Source organism: Syngnathoides biaculeatus, chromosome 7 (genome assembly GCF_019802595.1).
Source record: "Syngnathoides biaculeatus isolate LvHL_M chromosome 7, ASM1980259v1, whole genome shotgun sequence".
Taxonomy (NCBI): Eukaryota; Metazoa; Chordata; class Actinopteri; order Syngnathiformes; family Syngnathidae; genus Syngnathoides; species Syngnathoides biaculeatus.
This window is the reverse complement of record NC_084646.1, coordinates 6,192,028-6,204,873: the sequence shown is the minus strand read 5'-3', so window position 1 is coordinate 6,204,873 and position 12,846 is coordinate 6,192,028. Positions and strand designations below refer to the sequence as shown.

General features: G+C 43.3%; 1 protein-coding gene across 4 annotated transcripts in view; it reads left to right on the top strand.

The window, feature by feature from the left end:
- The window catches only part of clocka (clock circadian regulator a), a 42,603-nt gene that overhangs the window by 2,511 nt on the left and 27,246 nt on the right, over positions 1–12,846 (top strand). For all 4 annotated transcript variants that reach the window (XR_009795723.1, XM_061824933.1, XM_061824934.1 and 1 more), the window contains exon 2: positions 5,534–5,601. The gene's annotated coding sequence lies outside the window, so the exon portion shown is untranslated. The remainder of the gene's footprint in view (positions 1–5,533; positions 5,602–12,846) is intronic.

Sequence of the window (12,846 nt, the reverse complement as noted above, 5' to 3'; positions counted from 1 at the left end):
AAACTCATATTCTTTATCCTCTGTAAAGAATGAGTACTATGCCTGCAAGTTACTGAGAAGCTGTAACCATCTCCGTATAGTGTATATCCATATTTTGTGTCTGTGTTATACCGACCTCAGGTCATCTTAGTGCCGCACGGCAGAAGGAGCAGCACAATGTCCATCAAATTGAAGCGAGAAATGTGACAAAAAGGGTGTCATTCTTTGTATTCTATTTAATTGTCATTATTATTATTTTTTTTAAATCAAGTACAGTATTATAGAGTACTATTTTTTTTTCTGATTAAAAAGACGTTACAAACATTTTTGTTGGGTTATTTAGGGAGACTGGAACAGATTATTGGTATTTCCATTAACTTCAGTGCAGAAATGGTTTGAGACCGTATTTTTTAAAATTTAGTATTTTATTTCGATTTTGACGAATGATTTTTATGCCTGACTCTTTTTGAATTGGATATCTAAAAAAAAAAAAAAGGTGAACTCAGTTAAAAAAAAAAAGTGCGATTCCTATTCAACACGGTAAATATTGCAAGCGCTCAGTGCAAACGAAATTTTCCCGCGTTAAAGCACATCATGTCGTGTAAATGTTACACTACAAGCACCTCCATGATGAGAAAGATTGTTTGGAAGTTTCCCCATTCTTTGCCACTGCATTTTACGATTGGCAGAGAAATGTCACATGCTTAAAAAAATATCCACAGATGTTCTAATCATAGAAATCTTCCATCAAGTGACCTCGTGCTTCGCCGTCGAGCGTGACTTTGTGGCATCAAAGATTTAAATGGGAGTCAGCTGTTTTTTTTTTTTTTTTTTGTTTGTTTCTTGATGTGTCAGGTGCATGCGCCACATGCACAGATAAGCAGCCACTAGAATTCTTCCGCAGGTGAAGATACCGAAGATCGCTTTGCAGATTGTAGCACGCGGTTCCAGATGTGATGAAAGCAAGCTTGTAAACAGCAGCGTGCGGTGAAGAGACTCACGTACACGTCGCCGTTGCAGGGGTGTTATCGGGACTGCATCGGCTTGATGTGTCAAAAAAAAAATCAGCACATTGGTTGCACGTCATGGTTGACGAATCTGTTCATATTATACAATTTTCAAATTATGGCACTGGAAAAGAAAAATAATGCCTCATCTTTGAGATTAACCGCTTCCCTGCGGAGTTGGCCATGCCCGTTTTTGAGTTCCATTGAATTTACTACATTTTTGTTTTGTTGTGGTTTAGTTGAAAAATTTGGCTCGTCCTTTTATTTACTCAGTGACACAAGACCTCACTTGATTAGTCCAAATTAAAGTTTTGAAGAATTTGACCCAAGGGTCGCAAATACAGGCTGAACAGTCGGGGTCGAAGGACTGACCCTTGAAGGACCCCATAAGTTTCTTGCCATTAGTTGAAATCGAGGACTTCCAGCGGTTACAAAATAACTCCTTTGCTCCAGGTAGGACCTGAGCCATTTCAGGACTGTTCCATTTAGTTCTACCCATCCACACAACCTGTTCAGCGTTATATTATGATCTACTGTCATGAGCAAGGCCTGGCCACTGCCAAGAGGGGCGTGGCCAGACCACTGCTCCGGGCGGTCCCACCTCTGACACCTGTCACAGCAGTTTCACATTCGGACTGTAATAAGATTTAAGTTGGGGTTTTTGTCAGTGTTGCGTATGCTTCACCGCATACTGGGTTACTCCGCTGCTGTTCCCTAGTGTTTTTGTGTTTTTTGTCTCGTCTGGGATCCGCCCCTTGAGGGGGGGCTCTGTCATGAGCAAGGCATGGCCCACCTCTGACACCTGTCACAGCTATTTCAGATTCAGACAGGCATTTAAGTTGGAGTTTTTGTCACTTGGAGTTGGAGTTTTTGTCACTGGCATTTGCCAGTTTGTTGAGTATGCTTCACTACATCCTGGGTTACTGCGCTACTGTGCCCTAGTGTTTTTGTGTGTCCGCCTTGTCGGAGTACTACACTGTGTTTGACCTTGCTTCGGAATAAAACCACGCTTAACACCATGCCTTCGTCTCGGAGTCCTGCATTTGCGTCTGCCCCCGCACGGCTGGATCCTGACATCTGCTGTATCAAAAGTCACACTGGGATCCAACAAGACCCAAATTGACACCTTTCCTGAGTCGGTGTTCAGCCTTTTATCATTTATCTTTCAGACGAGGTTTTATCAAAATGAATGCATGTAAAACGTACAATACATGAAATAGACACACAATGTACACAGTTTTTCCCCGCATAGGCTTTACTTGGGTGGGGCGCCCAAGAACGCACACAGACAGTGGAAAAGTTCTATCTGGTTGTCTCTGGTTCTCAGGCTTTGACACCGCGCTCCACCCACTTTCCTGAGGTGAGCAGCGTAGCGTCGCCAATTAGTCCAGGATCCGCCAGTTTCTGATTGAGCTCATTTATTTGGGCAAATTCCCCAGCTGGAAATGAGTTTTGGAATCAGACAAAAATGTCTGCGCTCCTTCAGAGAGACTTGAGTTTTCACATCCTCGTTTAATAGACCTGTCCGCCCAAATTTGTGTCGATTTAGTGATACTTTGCTTCACTTTTCATTTATCAGTACTCGAGAACTAGCTTTCAGTTTCAAACTTTAGTTTTGTAATGTCTCGGTTCATTCCAATCAATTGTTTTTCATTCTTATTGAAGGTTTTCCCGTTTTGAAGCTTCCTGGAATTTCTTTGACCCCACCCTTCACTGAAGCCTCACGTAGTGAAGTAAAAGTATTTCATGTATAAACACAACACTCAGCAGCAGCAGATACTATACGTCACCCGCGCCAGTATCAGCTTGACCCTTTATCTCAACACTAGTAGTTCCCAACGTACACACACCCACTACAGTCACATTTGAACACCGCGATGCCGTTTCGCAAGCGACATTCATCTAGCCGCAGACTACGCCAAAGAAATATGATTCATTTTACATACAAAACATATGGCGTCAAGGATTCATCTTCTGATGAAAGCACATTTTTAAGAGATGTGGGGAACTCTTTGTTAAATACTAAATATTGCAAACATGTATAGTGGATATAAAACATCTCCACACTCATGTTTCGAATGCCAGTTGTTTGTGAGGTAAAGAAATATGATGATTTTAAAAGCGCCACTACTGTGACTCCATTAACTATAGAATACTAATTTTAAAACAAATACTTTTTTTTTGGGAGTTGAAACAGACATGAAAAACTGAGATAGTGGTTGTACAAATGTGCATACCCTCTGTGTTCTTCCACTTATGTCACCCTAAAAAAAAAAAAAAAAACTCTTCGACCGACCTCAAGATTTAGATCATGGTGTCAAATTCAAGGCCCGGGGGCCAGATCTGGCCCGCCGCACGATTTTATGTGGCCCGCAGCTAGCATCGATTTCCATGATTCTTGTAAAAATCAGGACCAAAATTTCTAATTGCCATGTATCGCAAATGGTAAAGTTGATATATTACAAGCATTTTTGTGTTACCAAACATGAATAGGTGGGGGGAAAAAAAACATTCCCCCTGATTTCCAATTCAAAAACTAGTTCATAAATAGATGGTGTAAATGTGATGAGACGGTTCAATATTTTTGTTTCACAGTCGTAACGGCCCTCTGAGGGAAACCAGAACTACAATGCGGGCTGCGAGAAAAATGAGTTTGACACCCCTGATTTAGATGTTCAAGTGGTCTTTTCCTGACTTTTTTTTTCGCTTACTAGCAGAATCCCGAAGGTTTTGTGCTAACACAAACTGCTGTTTGGAACTTTTCATAATGCTTCTCCACTCCCACTAAGCACATCCACATCCCGTAAGAGGGCATGAACTTATTTTTTTACTTCTCCAAAATAGTTTTCTCTTTTTTATGGAGCTGTACAGGTTATAGTTCGGTAAAGGGTTGGTCTCAAAGTTCTGAGGTCCCGGGTTCAATCCCGGACCCGCCTGTGTGGAGTTTGCATTTTCTCCCCGTGCCTGCGAGGGTTTCCTCCGGGCACTCCGGTTTCCTCCCACATCCCAAAAACAACATGCAACATTAATTGCACACTCTAAATTGCTCCAAGGTGTGATTGTGAGTGCGGCTGTTTGTCTCGATGTGCACAGCGATTGGCTGGCGACCAGTTCAGGGTGTGCCCCGCCTCCTGACCCTTGACAGGTGGGATAGGCTCCAGCACTCCCGGCGCCACTCGTGAGGATAAGCGGCGGAGAAAATGGATGGATGGATGGATAGTTTTATATTTTTGTGGTAAAGAGGGAGCGAAGTCGAAAGGCGACGCTCTCAGTTTACCAGTTTATCTACGTTCCTACCCTAACCTATGAGCATGAGCTGTGGGGTCGTGACCGAAAGAATAAAGATCCCGGATACAAGCGGCCGAAATGAGTTTCCTCCGCAAGGTGTCCGGGCTCCCCCTCAGAGATAGGCCGAGAAGCTCGGGCATCAGGGAGGGGCTCAGTGTCGAGTCGCTGCTCCTCCGCATTGAGAGGAGCCAAATGAGGCGGTTGACGCATTTGATTCGGATGCCTCCCGGAAGCCTCCCTGGTGAGGTGTTCCGGGCATGTCCCACTTGAAAGAGACCCCGAGGGCGACCCAGGACACGCCGGAGAGACTACGTCTCTCGGCTAGCTTGGGAACGCCTCGTGATCCCTCCGGAAGAACTGGCCAGGAAAAAGGGAAGTCTGGGTCTCCCTGCTGAAGCTACTTCCCCTCCCGTCACCCGATCCGGAAAAGCGGCAGATGATGGATGGATGGATAAAAAATGTCATTTGGAAAAGAGTGTGTAGACTTTATCCACAGTGAATTGGTAGATTAAAGAAACTGAATCTTTTTTTTTTTAAGTATCATTGAGTTCTTCATACTTTGCCTCATCATTGTGGTGATTTGTCAAGAATGTCGTCTGTATACCAAGTGAGTGCATTATTTCACTTTCTATTTCGTGTTCCCATAACCCCCTAAATATTGATTTGTCAAGAAGAAGGAAAAAAAAATTGCACCTGGTTTCTGAGGTTACATTAGGACAGGAGCCTATTTATAGACAATTTGGGAAATGCACCTGCTGCGAGGTTGAATGTTGAACGCTGAAGGCTTGAATGATGAATTAATGTTTTTATTATATGGTTTGTGCATTATGTATATTTCCCCATTGCAGGTGATTCTGGAACCACACTCCTGCAAATAATAAGTGGCCACTATACAGCAAAAAAAAAAAAAAAAAAATCATATCGGAGTAGTATGACAAAAAGCTAGTACATATTTTGTCCAGGTATTTTCGGAACGATCCTTAGGCGCAGGCGTTTTTCTAAGAACGACGCTAATTAACAACCAGGTTCCATTCACGCGCTTCCAAGAACACACGCTCGTGTTTACCTTTCTCGGAAGCGCCAGCCGAAGGGCGGCTCGCTCATGAATGAACTACCAGGATGTATGCGTTTGCACGCCCGTGTACGTGTGCGCGCACGTTCTCATATTGCGCCCGTGCTGATGGTGACCCAGATGTGAGGGATTCACTAGCGCCAGCTCCTTTTGCCTCTGCTAATGTTGCCCTTTTCTCGGCTTTTAGATCAGATGAAGACTTGGCACGAGATCTGGACCGCCGCGCCAAGCTGCCGCGACGTGAGGAGGTCAAAGGTAAGACATTCTGAGTGACTGCATCGCCGCAAAAACTTGTTGTTGAATGAATGAATGAATGAAAGTATTTCACAATTCAAGTGTTGGTACAGCGCCATTGCTGGCACGTGGGGGTGACGTCTCGTTCCAATTTGAAACGGCGGAGGCATTTTTGTTGCTTGTTTCTATGGAGACTCAATCAGGTCACCAGATTATAAAATATCATTTGTCTCAAATTCAATTGTTATGAAAAATATTCACAGTACACCTCAGCTGCGTTTGTGTAAAAATGTATTATTCGTCTTTGACATTTCTGTTGGGAAAAGCCTTTTTGTTTGTGAAACTCACCGCTGATGGATTATTATTTCATTTTTCAATTTGATGTCAGAAGTGGGATCTTATAGTCAGAGCATTTTTTTTTCTTGTTCTGATATTGTATCAGAGCTATAAAAAAGGCAAGTTGACATTTGCATTGATTTATTTATATATTTTATATATATATATATTTTTTATGTGGATATGATATTCCTGGAGTTTGATGTCAGAAGTGGGACTCGTCATGTGATGGTCTGAATTTTCTCACTTTGGATGTTGTATCGGAGCCATAACAAAAGCGTGATCATGCCTGGACTGATATTTGCATGTACAGCAGTTCAGATTTTCCGACAAAAGTTTGGTGTGAGAAGTGGGTCCCTCGTGTGATCGTTCATCTTTTACATCTTTCAGCTTCTGATGTCATATCGTAGGTGTTAACTTGCAAGGGTGGCTGGATTGATATTTGCATCCAGATTAGATTAGAATTTCATTTGGTGTGAGAAATGGGATCCCCCGTGATGGATTCCGCAAAGTATGTAGCTTCTGATGTTGTATCAGAGCCATAATAAAGGTGGCACGGTGCCAGGACTGATATTTATACGTCAATTGGATTTTCATCTATAAATTGGTGTCAGAAATGGGATGCTTGGCGTGATCATCCTAGCAATGATCTTCCTTTTAATATTTTATCAGAGCCATAACAAAGTATATTAGTATAGTATAGTTTATTTGTACGTCATGAAGATTTCATACCACAATTCCAACAAATTTTTCACCCAAATTTAGGTTCAGCGGCACGGTGGAGCAGCGGGAAAGCATTGGCCTCACAGTACCGAGGACCCGCGTTCAATCCCAGGCCTTTTTGTGTGGAGTTTGCAAGTTCTCCCCGTGCTGTGTGGGTTTTCTCCAGGCACTCCGGTTTCCTCCCACCTCCCAAAATCATGCAACATTAATTGGACACTCTAAATTGCCCCTCGGTGTGATTGTGAGTGTGGCTTTTTGGCAACCAGTTCAGGGTGTACCCTGCCTCCTGCCTGTTGACAACCGGAATAGGCTCCAGCATTCCCGCGACCCTCGTGAGGATAAGCGGCAAAGAAAATGGATGGATGGAATTTGGGTTCAGAAGTGAGGCTCCTCATATGATTGCGGAACGGGCTGCAAACTTTCCGATTTAGCTGGGCCCAACTCGTTTAGCTCTCAAAGCATTTGCATCCCAGATTTAGTTTTCAGCGGTCACATGCGGGTCCTATTTGGAACCGAAGCATGTGGTCTTTACGTGGCTCGCGGCCACAGTCATTCAGCACGCGTACTCTCATACCGCCGGTCGTCACTCTTGAGTTCCAACGACCCACTTGGTTCCCTACGTAGCCGAGACACAGGGCCAAGGCGTCGCGGGGCGCCTGCCAACTGTCATCACCGCCGCCGCCGCTGGCCTCAGACATTCCTGTCAGCTAGCCTGGGAGGGAAAAGGTGAAAACAAAGAACCCCCTTATGCTGCCGGGCTGATGGAACTGTCCACTCTCGGACTGGAAAATCGTCTTGAAGACAACTAAAGGGTTTAGTTAGGTGGCTTTACTAGTCATTGATCAGGGGGCATAATTGTATTAATTTCTTGTTTTGTGCTGGCCTCTAGGGTCGATCTGTTATTCCTTTAACATGGTCTGTAAAAGCCATCTTTTTTTACATTTTTTGGGCAGGTCGACCCATCACTTTCTACAGATTTGGTGTCAGAAGTGGGATCACTCATTTTCTGGGTTTTGATGTAATACTGAAAGCCACAACAGAGTCAGGATAATGCCCGTTTGTAAGGTTATGTGGTACTGCCAGAACCGTAATGTGATGGATTAGCATTTCCCACAATGATTTGGTGTTAGAAGTGGGACCCCTTCAAGTAATCACCCCACAAATATTCTTCCCTCTGAAGCCACAGAAGAGCCAGGACACCTCGAATGTGTAAGGGGATTCCGCAATGCTAAGAATGGGGTCTGACGGATTATTTTTCCACCAATCTGCATGACAATTTGGTGTCAGAACCGGGATCCCTCATGTAATAGTCTTACAGATTTTCCTCCTTCTGTGGGAATATCAAAGCTGTAGCAAAAGCGGGGGACCGTCTGCGTGGAAGGAGATTCCGAAGAGCTATTGAAGGATTATTGACATCAAAAAAAGGCAGTGTCAGAAAAATCCCACAGCTATTTCTAAAAGGCTCGTGTTTCCGCCAATTGTGGCGCAGTACCTCGTAAAGGCTCTCCAAATACCCCACCCGTGGCACCCCGCTTCTTAGCGCCCCTTCGCAGCCCACGGTGTTCTCTCCCAGTGTTTGATTCACACTCGGCTAAGCTGCAGTCCCCGTTTTGACAGGGAGGACCTTTTGAGCGATGGCAAATGTTCCGGTCTCGGGTGTCAGCAAAGTGACGCAGGTGATGAAAAAGGCAACGAGGGGTTGCTATGGCACCGGCGTTGACCTAACTGTGTGTCAAAAGTTATCTTTCAGTAACGTGCATCAGGGATTACTTATTTACTTGCACATGTTTATGATTACATATCTAGAGGTGATTCCTCACCGGTCAAGAAGAAAGACTGCCAAGGTACAATCAGTGGTTGTGCTACACCAGTGATGTCACAATTTTTTTCTGCATGGTATTTTGCGCAGTATTTATGGATTCCTTCAGTGAGCCACTATGACTCTGAAACTAATTTAATGTGTAACCTAACCTTATAATATTATTACCCACTCTATAAGGCCCGTATGCTTTTGGTTAATAACCATGATACATAAAGACCAACCCTTTGGTTCCGTAACATTATTAAAAGTGAATACAGTTTCCCAATTTCCCTGAAGTAGCCTCACACGATTTGCTCTGACCGGCCACTTGAGTTTGACACCTGTGCACTACACAACATAAATTTGAATATTTGTTACATGCAATTGTATCAATTTTCTACATTTCGTCGTGTTATATTAGCGATCAATCAATGTCACTTTTTATTCCACCAATCAGATTTCATATTTGTTCTCGCGAGGTCCGAGTGCTGATGTCAGCAATTTTTCTTCCTCTAATCGGTTGTCACATCCTGCTGGGCCAGAGTCCAAGGTCACCAACCTTTTTGCAGCAAACGTAATTATACGTACATAAAATATTTTCATCTTAATTGTTTGTATTATATGACATTACAGATTCTCATTGTGCAAAGTTACATAAATTGCATCTGCAATTGCTGTACCTGAAGTAGGCTAAATAGAAAATATTGCACATTTTAGGCTGTATGTGAACAGCTTTTTTTTATGTATTTTTTTTTTCTAAGCCTGGTCCCTCCTTTATGATAAATCCCATCTTCACGTCTGCGGTTGCTCTTCGCTAAAATACACATTTAGCCGCTATGATCTATGTAACTGTCTTCAAACATTTTGTGCATTTTTTTTTCCCAAATTAAATGATACAAAAGCTACTTAGAATTGGTGAAGTTACTGCACTTAATTACATTTTGAAGAGTTTTTGTGATTATTTTTTTTAGTTGCAGTTTTCTTTTCTAATTTAAAATACATTAATTTCGATTTTATTTTAACTTAACATGGTGCACATTTATTAGTGTGATGTCAATGGGGGAAAAAATAATTACTTGATTATTTTAAAGTCATATATTTTAGAGCTGTAACTGCAATCCCGTAATACCACAAAACTGCGATATTTTTGCTCAAGGTTGTCACGCGATCACAATCTGATACCAGGCCAGGTGTACACCTGGGATAGTTGCATGTTGTTACATTGTGTTTTCATATCGCAGTTGTGGTTTTTATAACTACATAATTACAATATTTAAAAGTGGATTAAGATGGATGTGTCCTCAGTTCCCAATGAAGGTCCAGGTTCCAAATGCAGTGAAAAATACCTACAGGTACCCGTTATCAGCATAATCAGTCTTAAATTATCTGTATTTGCATCCGTCGCCAGGAAGTCTCGCACACAAACAACAGATAAACCCTCGCAAATCAGATCATGATTTCCTTGGTGGAGATCTCCTAAAGACGCTTTGGGTCCATAACGGGCACCCCTCCCCTCTTCCTGATGACAGCCATCACGCCGAGGAACAATGGCAGTCTTTTTCAGGGAAGCCTCACGGTAGCTGCGGAGGAAATCAAGTCTATTTTTACTGCGCATGGTTGCTATGGCACACCACCGGTGCCAGCCGCAGGCGTGGCGAGGTGCGTCATTAGAGATCCACCATGCAGTGACTCACATCCTGAGACATTCGGTGGCCTACATGAGTAAATCTTTACCACTGTGCTATGGAAGATCTCCTGGTGCACTGTGGGAAATTATCCTACTCCCCACACAGTGAACACTTGTAAAAATAAAATTGGATAAGGGGGACTGTTCAATTCTTGCAAAATTCGTTAGGGGCTTGTTTCACTTTTCTTGTCTAATAGCTAAAAAGTGCTTTGTCGCAATCTTGTGGCATATCCAGAGCTCGTGCACGTGACGTCACAGTCTGCACGGCGCCATATTGCAGGTCAAACCTAGCTGCTCTGCACTGCGGGAGCCGTTGAACCAGAGCAGATTTTTCAAATTGCCCGAGACCTGTTGCGGATTTGGTTGTCACAACAGACGAGACAGATATTCAAAGAGATCATTCTGTGCATGCCAGCTGAAAAGACCGGAAAATATCGATGGATTTCGGGCAGTTAAACATGATAGTTGGTGCCCAACCAAAATACACACACGCCTGTGTAGCGTTCGCTTCATTTCAGGTAGGAAATATGCTTCTCAATCTCAAATTAGCAAGAAGTATTTGTAATGCCAAGTTGGCTCATTTGAGAACAATGTGTGTTTAAAAAAAAAAAAAAAAAAAAAAAAAGAAATTAAACCATCTGTTCCAGCAAAGAGGTTAACGTGTGGCCGCAATCGCTTCCGTGTACGGTCCGTGGAGATGACTCCGTCCTCATTTTTTTTTTAATCATAGTTAATGAATGCGAGTTTGTGTAAAACCAGGGGTCATTTATTTAAATATTGGTATTTGTATTGAATATCAGCTGAAAAGATCGATGAATTTCGGCAAAGGTTAAGGTGCAGCCGTATACGCTTCCGCGTTCACGAGTCGTCTCCCCGTTGAGAACAGATCCTGCAACGAAGTATTTGTATGCGTCCAAACTTTTATACTCCTTCAAACTTTTCTGTGTAAGTCTCGACGACTTACTCAGTTACGTGTGTAGATCCAGTTGTCCAAGACAAGCGGAATCGAATTAACAGTCCAATTTCTTATCAGCGAAAACATCGACTTCGGCATTAAATATGGGTCCTCTATACCAAGTGTCTCTCATTTTTCCACATACTTTCGGTCATTTTCACCTTCTAAATGTTTAACGTATCAGACAAAACTTTGACCGTCGTACTGTAAGACATATTTTCGGATCGTCTCCAACCGACTTAGCTTTGAAGAATGCTTTGTTTGACCGACACTTCCGGCCAGTGACATGATTTGTTGACGTAGGTGGACGAGCTCGATTATTATTTTTTTTTTCGTTTTATCATTTTTTGTGTGTGTGTGTGTGTGTGTGTGGGGGGGGGGGGGGTATCCCCACCAGGGCTTGCTTCCTATGCCACCAATAATGAGGGCTTCACTGTAAATGCTCATAAAAAATATTTCAGGACAAATAATTTCTTTTTTTAATCTATCCCTGCCAATTACATATCTTGACAGACAGATCAATTACATGCTTGTCCACTAGATGGCAGAAGGTAAACGGTCAACCTGTGTTTCCACTTTTTGACGTTTTTTGTATGGTGTTATGCTGGAAGATTTTTTTTTTTCCCTTTTTTAAAATTACAGTACGTTCCATGGCTCAATAAAGATAGGGAAACACTGGCCCACATCTCGAGTGTACGCACGCATTCATCAGCGATGATGTTCATTTGGCTCCGTTCTCAGGAAGGCATTTTTCGCATAGCGTGTCGGCGAGTGTCTTGACCCGCCTGCGCTGAGCGGGACATCCTCTTGTAAGGTGGAATGAGTTTGACAGGGTGGTGCTGGCAAGAGTGGGTTGGTGTTACTCGTCGCGCTGTGACTAAGTTTGGAGGAGGAGGAAAGTAGGTCATTGGGACAGCAGGTCAGTGAAGCAGCAGTGACACAGCAGTTACACAACCTCTGCTCTCCCGGTTATAAAACGCTCGCTCTGCAGCTTCTGATTCCTCAGGCTGACGGAGCAAAGCCGGGCCGGCTTTTTTTTGCGCGCACGACACGCCGCCGTTGCTTTTCCGTACCCGCCACTATTCGCAGTTGTCAAGAAGCGCAAGCCCAACTCAGAGTCACGCGAGTCTTATGTAGGGAGTGGCCCAATTTCACCACATAGCCTGAAGTCACTCACGCGTTATGACACCACCTTATTTGTCTTCGCGTGGAAGTGTCACTATTTGTGATCGTGCACAAGCATACCCTAATCATAATCATTGGCACTAACCCTACCCCAAGTCGTAGCCATTAACTCGTGACACCAAGCCCTCACTAGTAACCCGAAACATAACCTTTACCCCAACTGTAATTCTAAGCACATGACCCCTCCGCCCTTGACAGATCTCTAACCCTAAACCTTAAAGGAGAAATCCAGTGCTTTGCATGAACAGTGTATCCAATTGGGCATGTAATATGTACCCTATTTTGACAATGTGATGCTAAATCCTCTCTCATTTAATAGTGTTTTGAGAATTTTTTTTTTTATCGACAATTACAGATTTTCAGGGGTGCTGCCATTTTCGCAAGTCACATGATGTAAGTGGGCGTATACGACGTGTACCGTGCCCGTTCCAAACGCTCGATTACATGGGACACCATTATGCCCAGCGCTGATTTCTCGGATTAATCCTCATCTGATGAAGAAATAGCCTTATCGGTTGATCGGGAAGACGGAGGAATACTTCCATACAGATTTGAACCTTTGGCTGTAAATGTTGAATA